The sequence below is a fragment of the Rattus norvegicus genome, chromosome 11 (genome assembly GCF_036323735.1).
Source record: "Rattus norvegicus strain BN/NHsdMcwi chromosome 11, GRCr8, whole genome shotgun sequence".
NCBI classification, from domain to species: domain Eukaryota; kingdom Metazoa; phylum Chordata; class Mammalia; order Rodentia; family Muridae; genus Rattus; species Rattus norvegicus.
The window spans coordinates 28111210-28131445 of NC_086029.1; the positions used below are offsets into that span (position 1 = coordinate 28111210).

General features: G+C 38.0%; 1 long non-coding RNA gene across 2 annotated transcripts in view; it reads right to left on the reverse strand.

The window, feature by feature from the left end:
• Positions 1-1642: 1642 nt before the first annotated feature.
• The window catches only part of LOC120095592 (uncharacterized), a 186055-nt gene continuing 167461 nt past the window's right edge, over positions 1643-20236 (reverse strand). For both annotated transcript variants that reach the window (XR_005491128.2, XR_005491127.2), the window contains exons 6-8: positions 13161-13350; positions 6670-6777; positions 1643-1846 (exon numbers count right to left, since the gene is read on the reverse strand). This is a non-coding gene — a long non-coding RNA (uncharacterized LOC120095592). The remainder of the gene's footprint in view (positions 1847-6669; positions 6778-13160; positions 13351-20236) is intronic.

Here is a 20236-nt window from a genome sequence, read left to right on the forward strand (position 1 = left end):
AATGGCCATTAGCATGCAGGGTGCCAGGTGGTTAACGTGTGCAATAACATTTAATCCTCCCCACAAACTAAGAAGCAAATCTTCCTATCCACAGTGCTCACAAACTTAGGGTCAGAGTAATTCAATAACATTCCCAAGGACACACAGTTCCCAGCCGGGGAGCCGGAATAAAACTCAACTCTATTAACTTCATTGCCAGCTCAAGATTTTTTTTTCTGCTGTCGTCCTCCAGATAACAGACTCATTTAGCATATATATTATATTGTTGAATCCTTTCTCTTATCATAAACTCATCCTCCTTGCATCTCACCTCCCCTAAACACACTCTTCCACTGACCCCTATATTACCCGCCATCTCTCTCTTCTCTCTCTTGTGCAGTGTGTGTATGTGCACACACCATTCATATACATGCCTGTCACAAAGGCCAAGGAAAGAGTTGTACTTGGGGAGCTGAACTCTGGTCTTGACACTGGCATTTTAGGAAAGTCACTAAGCCTCAACTTCCGCTTGAATTCTACCTGCCAGGAGTGTGGAAAACTTCTTGTGTGGTAACTGCTTTGTGATTTATTCTCTGTTGCAGCAATTACTAAATCCTTGGTTTTTGACATTCTATTCTATATTAACTCATGAAAAGCCTCCTTATGGACGCTTTGCAAAGCCACCAATATTGCAGAGGACTTTCCTTATGCCCCTGTGTTAAATGTTTGCTTGGAACTGGGACCCTGAAGTAGAAATATTGCTGGTAATTTTCTCAAGATACAGAGGAGACCCACCTACTACAAGACAGACATCCTCGCATGTCTCTCCCATGCCTTCCTCTATGCAGAGACCAAAGGCTAAAAATCATATTCCAGAGGTTCATGGGTAGGGAGAATAGACTAGAAATGATTTTGAATGTATACATTCAGTTAAAACTTGGGAGATCAGTGTGATGGTTTGTATATGCTTGGCCCAGGGAGTGGCCCAATTAGGAGGTGTGGCCTTGTTGGAGTAGGTGTGTCACTGTGGGCGTGGGCTTAAGACCCTCACCCTAGTTGTCTGTAAGTCAGTCTTCTCTTAGCAGCCTTCAGATGAAGATGTAGACCTCTCAGCTCCTCCTACACTATGCCTGCCTAGGTGCTGCTGTGCTCCCACCTTGATGATAATGGACTGAACCTCTGAATCTCTAAACTGGTCCCAATTAAATGTTGTCCCTTATCAGACTTGCATTGATCATGGTGCCTGTTCGCAGCAGTAAAACCCTAACTGAGACAATCACATATGAAAGCAGTGGCACATCTTTTTTTTTTTTTTTCTTGTTTTCTTTTTTTCGGAGCTGGGGACCGAACCCAGGGCCTTGCGCTTGCTAGGCAAGCACTCAACCACTGAGCTAAATCCCCAACCCAAGGCACATCTTTTAGCCATGTTTAGGAACTGATAGGCTACAGCTGTAAAGTCAGATACTAAACCGGAGTTGCAGCTTTTCGAGTACTCTGAGGTATACTTTGTAAGTCTCATTTGGTAGTATCTTTGGAATGAATGTACTCTGAATTCATTTATGAAGTAGATTGTCGTGAATTGATAAGCACATGGATCATCAATCCTAAAGTGCATCCTAAAGTAATGGTTTTGGGGGAAATAAGATGTCAAAGATCTCAGGACTCAGAGGGTGTCATCAATATGGTCTTTTAATTAAAGTGGAATGAAGAATTATGGGTAGGTAATACAGCTGGAAGAAGCTCTCTCTCTTTTGTTTTCAGAAGGGCTTGAAGGGTAATCTTGAATTTTTGTTTTGGAAGGGGTACGATGACCTTGATGGGAAGTGCAGGGGTCAAATATGAAGTCATCTAAGTACCAGTGTTGTGCCTTAGAAAGTAAAATAAATAAATAAATAAATAAATAAATAAATAAATAAATAAATAAATAAAACCAGAAATGAGCAATATTTCACTTATCTTGCCTCAAACACTATCAACAAACGATTCTCACTACCAAGATATATTATACTTGTTTTTATATATTCTTTGGAATGTGCTATATATTTCACACAGGCTAGTCATCTGCATTTAAAGTCACCATTTTTCTAGTATTCATTTGGTACCTGTGGCGATATAATTCGGCTTTAATGCAGGGGTGGTGAGCTCAGTTAGGCTTTGTTGCATTCTGCCTTTTCCATTTTTGTTCTTCAGCAAATTTTTAAAAAGTAAAAAGCATACCCCTGATGAAGGGCTACACACTATCGGTTGCCTCTGAGAGAGGAGAAACTAGCGTTGTCAGCAGAGATGAGCTCTGTAATTTGTTATCCAATACCGAGCGGCAAGTTCTAAGAAACATATACAGCCAAGAAACACTAGATGATGTCAAAGGTCATATTATGTATTTATTCATACTCACATGTGTCATGAATATGAAGGGACCTGGCATGGGTATGGAAGGGTTTGGAAGAACAAGCAGGAGGGAGGAAGTTACATTTTTAAATTACTTTTTAAAAAGCAGTTCATAACTGTGGGCAATACCAACCTATGATCCCTCCATCTAGACACCAGAGGTTTTGTTCTGGAGTCTGAGCCAGCAGCTCGTCTGAAGTCTATCTCATGTGTTAAACCCTTCCTGCAACCTGGGCAAGTAAACTTGGACTTCTGCAGTCAACTTGCCCAGGTTAATGCACAGGCTAAAGGAGGCCATGCACCTTCCACAGCCACACAGCCTTCCAGCAGCAGTGCTGAAAGGAGAGCTCACATCTGCTCCACTCAGAGCTCACACTTATAAACACCACATCCCTGGCTCTCCATTACTGTTAATATTTTATCTTGCTGGAATCATGAGCCTTCATTAATCCATTCATATTGCTTACAACTATTCATTGAATGCCTATGATGTATAAGATAGAAATAAAAAGGACAGTCTCTGTCCTATATTTCAGTTCATTTTTTTAAAAGCTCAAACTTCTTATCAATTTAATTTATGAGATACAAAATGAATTAGAAAATTGAAAATTATTTTCTTCCTTTAATGAATATCAAGTGCACACCAAATAATTCAGGCTTGATCCAGTTAACCCCAATTTGGCAGAAAGACAAATATTTTATATTCTCACTCTTTTCCTCAATCAAGACATTTATTACTTTTGGACATCATAAGGGGGCATTAAAATAGGTACAGGTTCAAACATTTATAGTCTGCACCTAAATTAATACGACAACAAAGTAGTGAGCGCTTAAGCCACAATATTAACGTACTTTCGATCGTACTGATTGAACTGCCTAGTTTGGAACACTATGAAATCTTTCACCTGCTTTTAGCAGCATTTTCCCAAAACTCATGGGTGTGTGTAGGCTAAGATTAACTCACTAGATATTATTAAATATTACGATTAAATTTTTTGATAAAAATCTCATATTTTAAACTGAGTCTACTCTAGACCAACTCTCCATCACTAATTCCTTCTGTAACTGAAGTCAAGATAGAAGCCAGGTACTAAAGATGGCCTTCACTTGAAGCCTCAAGTAAACATCTTTCCATTTGGCAACTCTGCTATCTTTAATTATGCAGTTTTCCCTGTCCTAGCTCCTGTGCAACCCAGGACAGTCTAGTGTCTACCTAAGGAATGTGGCATCACGTTCAGAAGAGTGTCACCAAAATAGTAAAAGTTTAAGTAAGGATGTGGGAATAAAATATCGTTCAGGGTCCTAAAACGTACTTGGTGCCAGGGACGGGGCAGCACCTATTCTCTCTGGAAAGCTTTCAGATACCCTTGGGCTAAGGCTAGGAAACTTCAACTCTGACTCAGTTTACATCAGAGGGCTTCTCACTGCATGTCTAGAAAACCAACAGTTTCGTTGATTCTGATACTGCATACTTGAAGCATTCCAGACCATGTGTTCCCCCCTTGAATTACTTCTTTAAAAAACTATGAAAAATTGTAGGAGGAAAAAAAATCCGTTATTCAGAGTTCAGAGAGAAAACTAAGAAATCTTTAAACCACTAACTAGGCAAACAAATAAAAAAATCTGTAGATTTTTACTTCCATTATTTAGACACTGTCTTTATTTTATCCAAGATATGAAGTTAGTTTCATTTGGAATGCGATATTTGCCAATACCAATATTATAAGGACTGGTTATCACTCAACAATTAAATGATGGGACAGTTGGCTTGGCCTTTCCGTTTCATGTGCACAGATATTTATGCATGTGTGTGTATGTTTGAATATATGACTATTCCTGAGTGTTCATGTAGTGTGTATAGACGTATACATGTATGTGAGTATGTACGCCTTGCAGGTCAGAGTTCACCCCAGGCCTTCTTTCTTGATCCCTGTCCACTTTATTTTTCAAATTATGTGTATAAGCTGTCAGAGTTGGCTTCCTGTATCACTACCGACCTATGTCACCCACTGTTTAGCTCACTGTTTCCAACTGTAAATACTGCCTAGCCTCTGGAATCTGCCCGTACCTGCTCATCCAGCGTGGGTTAAATGTGTGAGCAACAATGCTCAGCTTTTACATGAATCCTAAGGATCTGAAACAGACCCTCATGCTTTCATTGCAAGCAACTTATCCCATCAACTGAGTCACCTCCCCAGCTTCTGTCTACCTCTTATTGACACAGGGTTCTCTCCCTGCCCTGGAATGCACCACATAGGCTAGGCTGGTTGGGCAACAGTCCTAGCAATCCACTGTCTCTGCCTTGCTAGCACTAGGTTGTAAGTACAAACCATCAATCAGCTTTTTTTTAACATGGATTTTGAACAATGAACTCATCTTTATCAACTAAGCTCCCTTTAGCCCCGTAAATACAGTTCTATAAAAATGTTTACACACACACACACACACACACACACACACACACACAAATATATTTTGATCACCCTATCCCTCTACTCTACCCATCTCCTTTGGGTCTAGTCTATGTCTCCTTTCCAACTTTATCAGTGTTACTTCTGTGCATATGTAAGCACATCCACTGGATTATAAGAAACCTGTGGGGGGCCATACCCCTGACTAAAACTAATACTCTTTCCCACAAGGACTATTAACTGACACATGGGTCCTCTGTTAGTAGTGGGGCCCTATAATCTTCTCACCTATTCAAGACCTGTATTTTTAATTAAATACCAAGATATACATGAAGAGAAGTGTGCCAATTTGAATATGTTTTTACTACCCCTTGATTTTGCAAGATCAGTGATATTTGAAAGAATTTAAATTGACAGGTAAGTCATGAACTTATCGTTATTCCCAATTATCCAACTGACACATTTAAAGATATATTTTGAGGCTCTTCAGTCTATTCTATTTTTCTTTAATTATATAATGAAAATGCTTGCAATGCTTTTGTAGTGTCAAGTCAGGGTTTCCATGTAAATATTCTCTCATATTAATGTGGAACACATATCCTTGCCTCCTCTTGTTCATGTCCATAGTGAGAGTGAGAATAGAGTTTTCGCTGCAGTAGGAACTTCTCTTTGAATTCTACTTCTCAGAAACTAGTCATAGAATTTGTTCACTAAAACTTGTTCCTAGTTTATCTATATTGGGAAACAGAGACTTATATAAGCTACAAAAATAACAGTTTTTAATGTCACAGGATGGTAGGTGTAAAGGGAGGTGTAGAGCTCAAGACTGTTTTTTGCTCACCCTTTACTTAGACCAACGATTGTCCATGTTTGAGAGTAAGTTCACCCTTTGTTAATAGTACAAGTCATTTATCATTTCTCAAGATTTCTAAACATCTCTAAATTTAAAAATGTGAATTTTAAAAGGTGATTGTATATAGACACATTGCCTCAGTCATCACTTCACTGAAAGGAAAAAATTAATTAACTGTAGCAGGGTTTTGCTTGTTTGTTTTACTAGGGAAAATGTAATTTAAAAAGCAGGGGGATATATTAAAAACTTACTTACAGAACATATTGTTGACATATTATTGTTAATTTGTCCAATTGAATTAAAACCAGTTATTATCACAAAATTGTTTAAAATATAGTGCAATTGAATAAAAATATTCATCATTGCTATGTAGATGCCTGCTTTTTCAGAACCACAGAGCTCTACAACTCTAATAATTTTAGATATACTTCACAGAAATGATTGGCATTTCCATTCTGGTAACAAATTGTGTAGGAGAGAGCATGCACAACTTTAGCCTAAACACTTTGATCAAGTGGTAGGCTTATAGGATTAGGAAGTGGACCGCGGTGTGCTGGAACTGGCATTTGAGGTAACCAGTAGTTAGGCATTGGATATTACAGCTTGTTTTTAACTCATATTCAGTTGTGAATAATTATGGTGAACCATTTAAGCCTTGGACATTGACAAAGCACAATCTTGGTGTCCCTTTGCCCTACTCAGGCCTGGTGTACCAGCAACTACTGACTCAGACACGTGTACTTTAAAATGCTCTCTTGAACACTGGTGTACTGCCTTTGGAAACCAATCTTACCTTTCACCTCTTTAATTAACTCAAGAACACATGTGTGTTAATGTTGCTTGGTGGATTGAGTTCACCTATGTGGCTATCTAGTATATACTTCGACTATTCATATTAAGCCACCATTCACAAAAGCTACAATAATCAAGAGAATAATCAGAAAAACAGTAGCTGATTACTGACTTGAGGCTGCCATTGACTCACTAGTTTAAATATAAAATGGGAAGGAAACCCATTCATGCAGTCGCTTCTCTTACCACACCGAGCTTGTTAAATGCTTGTCCTGTATCCTCACTTCTGCTACAGGTGCCTTCTTGTTTAGCTTGCTGTGGGATTGGCTCATATATGCTCTCTGTGGAGCCTTCCTGCAGTACAGAGAGTTAAAATTAGAGAATGGAAATTCTTTTTCTTTAAAAAATACTTAATTTTTCTATGCAGATTACACAAGTCCATCTAAATTATGCTATTCATGAGGATTAAGAGTCTACCATAACTTCCAAAACCAACAGAAAAAAGAAGATAGTCTAAACTATCATAACTTGAAATTTAGAGTATATGTGGAGAATTTTGAGGTATTCACAAAAGGAGGAGCATGGTGAGGACCTCAATGTCTAAGTACTAAGCAAAAGTTCTTGGGCCAGATCATAAATGGTGTTGCCCCAGAACTTTAATAACTTCCCTTCTTTATCTACTGCCACTTGATTAGAGAGTCAACAGTCTTCTGAATCCAGGCTTTTCAACCTGAGAGCATTAGTTTCAGGAACTATGAGGAGTAAAGCCACAGACAGCAGTGTATGGGAGAGCCCTTCCGTGAATGGTAGAGGAACCAAGGGCAATAGGCAGAGCTTTGATGCTCTAAATACTAGGAGACTTTAAAATTTATGAGTTTGGATTTCAAACCATCAGCCACTCTGCCAAGGAAACAAATGTAACTAAAGAGTCCACTGAGTTTTCAACCCTGTTCTTTTGTGTGTTGGTTGGTTGTTTTTTAAAGAGAACTAGTTTACTTCTAACGTAATTTATAAGCAATCTTAAAGGAGAGAGGTAAAAACATAACCTATTTCTTCAGTATGGTAAACTTCATATATATATATATATATATATATATATATATATATATATATATATATATGCACTGAAAATAATTCTTTAAAATGTATTTTGCTAGGCATACTGACACAAGCCTTTTGTTAATCCCAAAACCCAGACTCAGGCATATCAATCAGGTTCTAGGGCAGGCCGCCCTACATAGCGAGACACTGTCTCAAAGAGTATTTTATTACCTGTTTATTATAAGGTTGAGTGTATTACCTACCTTTAGAACTTATAGCTAGTGTACTTAGTATCATGCTTCTGAATAACATACAGTAAATTGTTAGAAAATTTATAAAGACCTAAGGAAGGAATAGATGTTCAAATGTATATTAACGTATATTAAAGGGAGAAGAGAAGGGCATTGTTAGTAGAAACACACAGTAAAGCTAAAGCCATGGGCTATTCAGGCTTCCATCCAGAACTAGAGCATGTTGATGACATGGTCATTAAACCTTGTGCAGAAACATACAAGCACGTCCTCCTATGGAATAATCCAAGTGGTACAGCAGCTCACATTGCTATGAACAGATATGAAGAATAACTTCTCCCAATAGTTACAGAAGCTCTTGTTATTATACAGCAGGGGCCCGGAAAAATGGAACATGTGACAAGCTAGCAATGATTCATTTCCTGGGTCGGTCACACACCATATTACTGTGTGTAAGAACCCTGATTCTAAATTGGAATCTCAGAGAGACTTGATATTTATGCATCATAGGTAGACAGATATAGGTGAAGAAACCTGGAAGAGAGAATGAGTCAGGGGCCTGCTGCATAAAATTAGCCAAGGCACAGAAAGAGACCCAAAGCTGTGAAAGAGAGCTGGCTGAACTCACTGTCCGAAATCTAACTCACTTCTTCCCAGATGCAACTAAAATCACACAACACATGGAGGGACAGTTTCAGAAGGAATGCTTATGAGCTTCAGAGAGCTAAGTGAAAATGTGATGTCTGACTGACAAATAAATGCTTTATGATGAACCACATCATACAGAAGTGAGAGAGGAGCCATTAAATATAATCATATTGGGCATGCCAGACAGAGAAGCAGCTAGGTCAGGGATGAAGTTAGGAAATCTTCAGATCTTCACTTTCCCTGATAGCCTCCAAACCCACTCCCCAATCTCATTCTCACCTCTGTATCAGATTACCATCTGTGGCCTCTCCTTCCTTCCTACCCCCATTCTCAGGTGACTGAGCAAAGACCCCTGGCATACCCTGCATTCTTTGACCCTGCAGACCCTAACAGCACTCCATTTTTATCCCCCATCTCCATCCCTAATTGTCATCTGCTACTACCAAGAAACACATTCTAAGCAAAACCTCCAGTGACCACACCTGTTAGGATGTCAGAAGCAACGGGATATAAATCAGGACACCCCAAAACCCGACACTTTCCTCATGAAATACACAGGGGTATATGCACCATATACAGACACGCCATCTTTAACACAGAATTTATCAGCCATTTTCATATTAATCTGAGAGAGAAGTACAAAGGCATTTTTAGGTATAAAAGAAACTTCGTACTGATCTATGGACATTTAAGACATGTTCTAGAAAAGCTAAGAGAAAGCTAACCAGTGGGAAACAAACAAACAAAGCTAAGAGAAAGCTAACCAGTGGGAAACAAACAAACCAACCAAACAAACAAACCAAACAAACAAACAAGCGAAACAAATAGAAGCATAGACCAAATAGTCTTGAAGTCAAATATAATCACAGAAAACTATATTAAGTAATCCAAAATTGGGTGAAACCTAGAACTCTTATGTGAGAGAATTAGAAAATGCTGACGACTTTTATAGGAGAAATACAGGAGCCCGGGAGCAAGCAGGCTGATCTGCAGAAAGTATACGGAGACCAAACTATAGGACCAAGAGGGGTTTCAGAGGAAGAAAAGGATGCAGTGTACTTGTCAATGCAGGAAACGAGATCAATTTTATTTAACGCAGTTTTAAAGATTCTGTCAGGCTCGTGCAACCTTTTGACATTGTGACAGAAATTGTTATCTACAAAGTTCTTGCTGGAGACTTATGCAATTGAGTTAGGAAACTAAAACACATACACATAAAAGCCTCCAAACATTTTTATATTAAGTTTACAATTTTGATGTTTGGACACATTCATATTTTCACTAATGTGTATGCATCCCACAACACAGGTTAGACATGCCTGTATGAAATGTCACCAGGATTAAGTAAAAGTGTGCGTGTGTGTGTGTGTGTGTGTGTGTGTGTATACATATGTGTATATATATATGTGTGTGTGCATGTGTGTATACATATGTATATATATATATATATGTGTGTGTATGCATATATGTATCATAATAGCTAATGTTTCATTTACAATTCAATGAAGCTTAAACACTTAAGTGTACATTAAAATATTGAAAACAATATTTATCTCAATACATCTTCAAAGATATTTCAGAATTTTAACATATCCATTACAAAAATCATAACAAGTAGGAAATATCAGATTTTTTTATCTACTATAGCACAGAAAAAGAAATTGAGAATTGTATCATTGATAATGAGGAAATTTTTTTTAAATTGCTGGAAAAATATCTGAGTCAATCAGACTGCCAGAAAAAACATTTAATTCAGGAAAACTATTTATTTACAATATTAGCATGTGAAAATCAATGCTCCTATGAATAAGTTAAGCCAAAAATATTAATAGTGTCAGTCAAAATATTTAGCACCATCACCCAGTTTTCTCAGAAGGTTTTTTGTGGAGACTCTGAAAAAGTTGTTTATTTGAAGCTATGTGACCTTGTCAATAATAGATGTGCCAAGTTTTATGAAAAAATTATTCCCAAACATCACTAAAGGCCATGAGAAACAATTAGATAAATGAAAATAATTTAGTTTTATCTGGGAAAGGACACTGCACTGTGATGTATTCAACGTCCTTTAAAATGATGTAAAATTAAGCTCTATTTCAGTAAAATGTTGGTTCAGTGGCCAGGTGATGGTGGTGCATACCTTTAATCTCAGTACAGCAAAGGCAGGCAGGTCTCTGAGTTCGAGACCAGCCTGGTCTGCAAGAGTGAATTCCAGATCAGCCAGAGCTACATAGAGCAAGCCTTTCTCCAAAAACCAAAAAAAAAAAACCAAAAAAAAAAAAAAAAAAAAAAAAAAAAAAAAAAAGGAAAAGAAATCAGTTAATTTTGTGTTTGTCAGTATGATCCTATGTTTATGAAAAGAAACCAATTTTTAAGAGTCACAAGGACCAGGTATTCTGTCAGCCAGTTGTCTTCCCAGCATTCGTGTTGTCTTGGTATGTTAAAAAAAAAAAGGAAGGGAAAGGCATAAAGTGATGAGGTAGACAAGAGCTCAAGTAGAGACAGGTGGCCTTGCAGCTCACGTAGATCTTCATTGGGGATAATTGATTTGAACCACACGCACTGCAAAGACATACCAAGCCCAATAACTGTACGACGAACCCAACAAGATGACCTTGCTTCGAATGAGTCTCTTCAGAGCCTAATCACAATACGGGGGAAAAATTGCAGCTCACAGTAGCATATTTAAAGGGGTATGCCTGTCTCCTGATACAAAAAGATAAATTCCATTTCAAGACTACAGATCCAAATTAACGGCCATCACCTTCAATGTTCGTGATGGTTAATTCTTTGAGAGGAAACCTTGGTATTTCACGTTAAAACCTCATTTACTAGAGACCTGTAGTTCTCAGCGCGTTCGAATAGGAGACTAGTTAACCCTTTCACTCTTTTCTCCATGGTGGGCCCTATATATGTTTAAAATTTAAAACCATCCACTTTCCAGATGGTATATTTATAGAGAACCTCTCTCTTTATTTTAATTGTGTGAGTTTTTTTTTCCTTCACCACATCAATGGATTTTATTCCGTTCTCCTAAATGCAGTCTCCCATATGTTCACATTCTGCAAGGACAGATCAAATATGCTTTGGATTATGCGTAAATTCCCGGTGAAAGCTGTTAGGCCACAGTGTACAACAGCTCAGTCGGTTGTCACTACACACAAATTAAGCATACGTTCAGTAAATATTTTTCTTGAATGGTTCTGATTTTTTTTTCAAATATCTTTGCACCCTCTCTTAGTAAAGCAAGTAACTTTCATGGCATCCCAACACGTTGGGATGCTGGAAGAATGGTTTTGTGTTCATGATCATCCGGTCTGCTTGCTGTTCGAGCACAAAACATCTTAAAGACAACTGGAAAAATTAAACAACAAAAAAATTCCACGATGCTGGGTCCATAAACCAGAACTTTGATGCAATTTGTTTTGTTCCTGCCACTCCACTTTTCCTTACACAACAAAGAAAGGCAATCATTTCATTCGATGCAGCTGTCTTTAGAGTCAAGATTATGAACATGAGCCACACTGCAGCAAACCGTGACATAGAGACATTAGCATAGCGATTACATTCCTGCTCAAAGTCATTCATGGCTCATACCGCCTAATTCCCAGGGAAGTATATTTATATAAAGCATATATAACACTTTCACTAGAGAAGAATGAGCAATGCCATTCAAATCACTTGAAACGAGATTTTCTCCAGTCAGGTTTACATGACACGTGGCAAAACTTGAGAGCTAGCGGTTAATTTTTACCAGTGCAGGCAACTTAAACTTGATGAGTCAGCCTCCTGCAACTCACAATCAGATTTTGTTTTTCAAGATGTTCTGAGATGAAATCCCTTAGCTTGCCTCAAAACACCTCCTGTTTAGGTAACCGCAATTCATGTCAGCACCCTCTCCCGCAATTGTGTTAATCTCACTTGCAATTTGGAAGGAAAACAAACATCAGACTAGAGCATTTCATTCTCCCAAGTGAGAGAGCTCCCTCCCTCATCAACGTCTCGAAATCCCGAGGAGGACGTATGATGCCCTGCCTTAAGCACAGAAATATGAATAAAATTATTGAAACATTTTTAAAGCATTGGTAGGTCAAGATAGACCTATAAGATTCTTTCAGATGTGTGACTACTGGAGAAATTTCACTGGTCCATTACAGGTTAAAAAAGCAACAGTGTACAATAGAATTTGAGAAACAAAGATGCTCACACCTCACTGAACGCCTCTCCAAGTCTGTTGGACCTTGCAATAACCATGCAATCTAACTGAGGCCACTGCCACGGTGTAAGCTTAACCAGGACAATACTGAATGCAATTTATTCCTCAGACAATAATGAAGAAACAGAGAGGAACCAGAGGAAAACCCAATAAAAACAAACAACAACAATAACAAGAACCATTAACTCCTGTGGTCACAAAGCAAAGCAAGGATACAAAATGCTATACATTTTCATGATTTTTTTCCTCATAATCATAACAAATAGAAAAGAAAAACAGTTCCTCAAAAGTAATGCTCACAGATTACACTTTAGAAAGATATCGTTAGTATGTGAAACAAGCAATAATTATTCCAAAGTAGGTCAGTGCTAGCACACGTAAATTGTTCCCATTGCCTTTTATCTATGTATTTTCACAACGCTGATCTCAACAAAGTCAGCCAGGGGCTTGGATGAACACGTCATGTCTACCCTTTGTGATGCGAACTCAGGACACTCAAGTTTAGGCTATACTTAATTTTATTGGCTTTATTTGGCACCATGCCATCGAAAGAGAATAAAACCGGGGCCCTTAGAGGTACTCACCAATGAGAAACAGAAAAGATTCATTTTGTTCGGCCTTGGTCCTTGCTGCTATTACGAGGCACTGCAAGGCCCCTGTAGCTCGGTCTTGCCTTCACAGCTGTTTGGATAATTCTCATGGGAGATGATTATACCATCAAATCTCTGCCATAATCCAGAGGACTCTGAAGCCATCAGCAAATGAGATAAGTCTCTATTGAACAAACAATTTCCAAAGTTAATGAAGAACTCTGACTAATAAAATAAGAGTGTGGGGCCCCTGGTGATCTCTGTAAACAAATTTCAAAGGTGGGTAGGGAAAGCACCCCGTGAACACCTTGTACTCAGCTAACTGTATTAAAAGAATGAATTCCCCAACTAAAGAGCACTTCGTTGTTCATTTATAAGTAACAAACTTCCCTTCAGAAGTCGGGGATAACAGCCCACTCCCACATAACGTTCCTCTCACATTCCATTTCTCTTTTCTCTTGTATTTTTTTAAATGTTGGGGGCCAGACTCCCCCAAAAAATCTGACCTCCACACAAAATAAATTAAAGAAAAAACTCTTCCCCTAGATGATAAGATACAAAGTAATTGCAATTTTATGGTGGCAAAGCAAGGCCGGTATTAGCAGTGTGGTCATTGTTGAGTGTGCAAGCTCTCCCATTAGTTACCTCACAGTTCTTCACAGTCATGACTCCGTACATGTCCAGAGCATCTTCACCTCCCTCACAGAACTTGTACCCATGAAATACCAACTCCCCATTGCTCCCTCTACCAGCTCCTGGGGTCTTTTCTACATGTCGCCAATGTACCCAAAATATGTGGTAAACATCTCTCTTTGTGTCCCTGGCTTGTTTTGCTTAGCATGATTTCAATGTGTCTCTGCTGTGCCATGTATCAGACTTTTATTCATCTTACGGATGAATGATATTCCATTTCATATTTATGGCACATTTTATTCACTTGTGGATATTTTTAGGAACAGGACTCATTCATACTTTCTAGCATCTGTTAACAATGCTGCTGTGAGTACAAGTGTAAATGTCCCTTTTCAGATCCCTGATTTCAATTCTTTGGGACCTATATCTAGTAAGAAAATTACTAGATCAAAAAATTCTGTGTTAAAAATGAACCGGCATCAATTTTTCTCACCATTATTTTACTTTATATACTCATCAAACTTCAGACAGGGAACAGCTTCTCCTAGTCACCTCTACCCAACGCTTGCCGTCTCCTACCCAACACTTGCTATGCTGGCTGCTCTCTTACTTGTGATACCTATCCTAATAGAGGAAAGTCGCACCTCGGGGCTTGGAGGTGATTTGGCTGAATGACTAGAAATGAGGCATTTATTGGTCATTTGTATATTTTCTTTGAAGAAATGTAGGTTCAAGTCTTTTGACCATTTTAATACAATTATTATTCTGTTATTGGGGTACAAGGTATTGTTTACTGGGTTTGTGTGTGCATGCTTGCACAAGTATGTTCATGTGTAAGCACACGTACTCATGTGCATGTATCAACTTCCTCAAGTGCTATCACCTTGTTTTTTGAGGCAGTCTTTCATTGGTCTGAAGCTAATAAATTAGGGTAGGCCAGCTACCAGTGAGCACAGAGATCTGTCTTTCTCTGCCTACCCAGAGCTGGGATTACAATGCGTTTATTGCCAGTGCTTTATATGTCATATCATAGAAATCATTGCCAGACTCAATATTACGGTGCTGTTCTTGCATTTTTTCCTTCTAACAATTTGAAGGTTTCAGCTCCTATATTTAAATCTTTCTTCCTTTATTTTTACTTGTGATTTGAACTGAGTCCAAAATTATTGGTTAGCCTATGTATGTCCTGACCTTCTCAAACACCAAGTGTTAAAATTCCACTTGTCTCGTTTGAACAAGCTACACGTCCATGTTGGAAAAAGTGTGTGTGTGTGTGTGTGTGTGTGTGTGTGTGTGTGTGTGTGTGTGTGTATTTCTGTTCTCTTCAATTGGCCTGAGCATATGTATGAGGTTCTTTGTTTTCCTTTAGTACTTTTATTTTTATTCTTTGCTAAATATACAGTATATACTCATTCTGTTCCTTTGGCATGCTCAAATATCTTGGCAAAAAGTAACTTAAAGGAGGAAGGGATTGTCTTAGCTTATACTTCCAGATTATAGCCCATTATCATGGGGAAGTCATAGCAACAGGACCGTGAAGCACCTGGTTGTATCAGATCTACAAAAGCAGACAGAAAAGTTCATGCTCACTTACTTGCTTTTGCTCAGCTCAATTTCTCCACTCATACGCAGTTCAGAAACCTAAGCCTAGGGAAAGGAGCCACCGATACTGGGCTATGTCATCCCACATCAATTAATTAAGAAAATTCCAACAGATAGATTCCCAAACAAGAACAAAAATGTCTCACGGAGACTCTCTTCCCAGGTAATTCTAAGTTGTACCAAGTTGACAATTAAAATTAATCATAACATATTAGTTCTCAGAAATCTTCACTTTTTTTTCTTTTTCTTTTTCTTTTTTTCTTTTTTTCGGAGTTGGGGACCGAACTCAGGGCCTTGCGCTTGCTAGGCAAGCGCTCTACCACTGAGCTAAATCCCCAACTTAAATCTTCACTTTTTAATTTAACTTTTTTTACTATAAATTTTTCATTGGCCAAATTACATATTTTCGTATTTTTGTGTATAACATGGTGTTTCAAAAACATATGTAGAAAAACTAATTTAAACTAATAAACAAATGAGCAAATGTTTAAAATATAGTGTCTTTAATACCTAAGGAAGGTATGTTGCAGACTTCTACATGAACATCAATATGTATATATGATACTGATCCTATGTAAAATAAAACAGAATTGGCATGTAACCTATACATGTCTTCCCATATAATTTAAATATCCTATGTATCACTGTGTATATTTCTGAGGAAATATTCAGGGACAGGGACAGTTGGTTATTCCAAGGTACAAGAACCTTCAAATGGCTTCTATGCACAAAAAGGTAGTATCTACTTATTATTTATAAATATTTATAATATTTATAAGTAGATATTACTAATATCTACTTATTATTTATTTGTGACTAATAACATAAAAAGTCTTAACAGTCTCAATATTACACATTATAAAATATACTCAGTGTACTATAGAATACTCTCCTGACCTCCTTAGTTTTTCTAAGTAAACTTTGATAGTTTTTGGTCAGTACACTCTACCTTCTCCCTACAGATAACGATGATTAGCATTCTACTGTCTTGATCCTGTTATTTTAAGTTTTTAATTACTCATTCATGGTAAGATCATGGTGGTTTGTCCTTCTTGGCTTCTTTCCTTTATTGTTATATCCCCCAAGTCCATCCATGTTGTGGTAAATGACAGCACATCTTTGTTTTAAAGTCTAAGTAATTACTCTGAATTCACTGAAATGCCCCATTTTTCAGCAAATATATGCTGCTGCAAATAGATCCAAATTAAACGAAGTCAGGATGCCGTGGAGATATTTGTGTTCATGTCTTCTGCAGAATTGTCAAAATAGTCACAAGATACAGATTCAAGTCAGTGTCCATCAAAGGCTGAATGGATTATGACCTTTAGTTTAGGTCTTGGAAATAAGTTCCCATTTCACCTGATCCTAGACTTTCCCCTTATGTTTCCCATTTTCTTTATTGTCATTGCCTAGAAACTTCCACTGGAAACTTCTAATTTGGAGTATAACCAATAAAAAATGTTTTGAATTAGAAGGAACATACTGTAGAACATTTACTCAAGATGGAAATTCTTCATATACGTGCTTAGGTCTGTGAATGGAAACTGATTAAATGGTGCAGGAGAGTAGTGAGAAGAGATTCCGGATGATAGGATTCTCTCGTGTTATCCTTTTTTATGTTTTGAAGATAAATGCAAAGACTCAAGTCATCAACTCATAACTGCCTTGCTTTCACACCCTAGACTCACACACCATACTTAACCATGTCATCTGTTCCTAATCTGATCATCTCTTATGGCCCAACAGCATCCTTTGCGAAAGCTTTTACTAGAGAAACATGAACAAATGTCTATTTACCACAAGGCACCAAACTCAGACCAAACTGTAATGCTACCAAAGTCTAACTTGGCAAATCAATTAGCTAATTGGACTTACATAAAATGTGTGGGCGACAGGCTACTTACATAGCAGAGGGTGACCCTCTGAACACTGCTTCATACAAAGTCCCATCTCATCAGAGATTATGACTTCCTGAAAGCTGCATCGTGGAATTTTCCATTCAGTAACATTTTATTTCTTGTATACTCTAACATTGCTTGCAGCTGAGGGAGCAGAGGACCCCTTTATGAATCAGGACTATAGGATGACTCCTAAGCCAATCTAATAAATCCTTTTCTATACATTTTCTTGAAGTTGGGTTCTGTACCTCTGGAAAACCCTGATTATGAAAGAAGTATAATATTGTGTCATATACAGATATTAAGACACAGGGTGTCAGAATTTTTACTCATACTCAAATGCATAATTTGCAGATAATTCTTTCATATATTCAACAATTAGCAAGTCATCACAGCAATTATTTTGCATAACATTTTATCTCCGTCATTTCTCTTTCCTGCTTTTATATTTTAAGCAAACCCCAGATGTCATGTTATTTGTCTCATGTGCTTATTGGGAGCTCTAAACTTTTTTGACATTTTTCTTAATCACAATGCCACAATTAAACCTAAAATTTTATTTCTTAATAATGTTAAGAACCTTCCCATGCACGACCCACTAAAATACATGGGACCTCTTTCTTCAGAATATGGGTTGAGATTATGATACTTGTAGTAATTAAATATGACAGAAATAACATTACATTAGATTTAAGCTTAGAACTGTTTGATCCTCTTTTGTTTTGTTTTGTTTTGTTTTGTTTTTGTTTTTCCTGTGGTTTGAAAGCGTATGATAGGCAAATGGAAATTGTGTGCATATGTACCACATGGTATTTGACAACCAGATACACTGTGAAATAAACACTAGTATTTCACACAGTTATATATTTTTATCATGAGAACACTTGAGATCTAATCTCTTAATGATTTTAAGTATGCAAAACAAACACTAGTGCCCTGTTCTCTGTGTGGCACAACAGATCTCCAGCACAGTGCATTGCTTCTGACTTTTAGAAGACGAACAGCTTGTACTTTCTCCTTGTTGGCTCCCAGCACTCCTGTTGTGATGCAGCTCCGAAAGCACATGGAGATTCCCTACTGGTGCCCGTGGCACCAAGCTCCCTGTCTGCACTCTTTACGAGGCAATAACGGGCATCCCTGTGCCAGCTCGAAGTACGATGTCATCTGGAAAAAACATTCAAAAGCTGCAGATGACCCTTCTCCCTACCAAAACCTGGCAATTGCTGGAGCAGAGACTTAGCCTCTCTGGGACCTCACAAATTATGAAGGTGTGAGAAAATAAATGTGAGTAAAGTTGAAATTTCTCTCATTGCTGAGGGCTGTAGGTAATGCAGAGTCCAGTGAGGAGAGACAGGGGGCAGTGTCTAAACAGGAGTTACTGAATGAGCTATTTTTTAATAGTATCCAGTGACGTGTCCATTATTTTTTCCTCCCCCTTCTCTATCTTCATAATTACGGCAGAGGTATGATAAGGATGGCCCTGCATGTTTTAGATTATAAGATCTGATGTTACTTGAGTCTGTAGGAAAGAATGTGGACCTGAACATTGATCATTGCTTGTTTGCTCTAAGTTAACCTTCAGTGTGGAAGTTATCCCAATGACTGGCTCAGGATGCATGGAGGGCTCACAGGCCCTGGTCTTCTTTGAGCCTTCTCCTTGCTACAGACAGGAGATGATAAGAAGCAAAGAAGTAACACTCTAAATCTCAGACATGGGCTGCCACCTGAGCAGAGGACAGTACCACACTTTGGAGTGATTGATTGCCTCTATATTTCTTCCCTACACAGTCTTCTGGCTAAAGATAAAATGTACAACATCTGTTAAAGAAGCTAATCCACTGATTAGAGCTGCTGGGCCTCTGAATAGAAAACAGCTAACAGGTTTAACTCCTGTTTCTTGTCTGTACAGTGGGCAACAGGTCCACATTGGTTACTCTTGCATGCCATTGAGGTGATACTCAATGTGTGTGTGTGTGTGTGTGTGTGTGTGTGTGTGTGTGTGTGTGTGTGTGTGTGTATGATGGGCTTCAACTGCTATTCCCATGAGTTTCTCGCTGCTCAGCCTTATCCCACCACTGGTCATTTAGTGAGTTGTGTTCACCTTTACAGTTTCTGAGAAGCCAAATCCTTGTGCTATGATCTTCGACTCTCTCTGATTCTCAAGTCCATATTTTAAGAGTTCTTGCTTCCTCTACCTGTACAGTCCCATGCATGGAAAGGGAAGAAAGCCATAGCCTTAAACAGACAAAACAACAACAACAACAACAAAGTAAAGGTCTTTGCCAATGTACAATCAGAGATTACCCCCCACGCCTTCCTTTATGCATGATTTCTTTCTTTTCTTTTCTTTCCTTTTTGTTTGCATGATTTCAACATAAGGAATAAGAAACTTGAAATAAGAAACGACACAGTGATGATCAGATTTTAGTTTTCGCAAATCTAAGTTTTTAAACCTTTCCCAAACTTTATTTCTTTGCAGTTATTTTTCAACTTGAAAATTTCCTAACTTTTATGTCTGTTGTAGGCAGTAAAAGCAATAAAATATCTGAACATTGTTTTTGCAAAACATCTGTGATTTGTTTGAAATTACCCCGGGGTACCCATTTGCCATCGTGTCCCTTACTAAGTTAAGGAGGAGAATGGATCCTGACAGTCACGACAAATGTCCCCTTGCCTATTCTCTCCCTCCTCTCCGCTCATATACTGAGAATACCTATGCCTTTCTTTCCCAAAATCAGTCTTCTTTGTAAGGTGGCACTGACTGGGCATTGTCAACATGTCATGGTATTGTGCTTTGGATCCAGGCAGATTCATAGAGAGACTTCCTGTGAAGTCTTTGACAACACTTCCCCTGGTATTTTAGAAAGTAATGATAAAACCCACATTGAATTATTTTATATGAATCAATAACTATGCGTTTAATTTAATTTCCAGGAG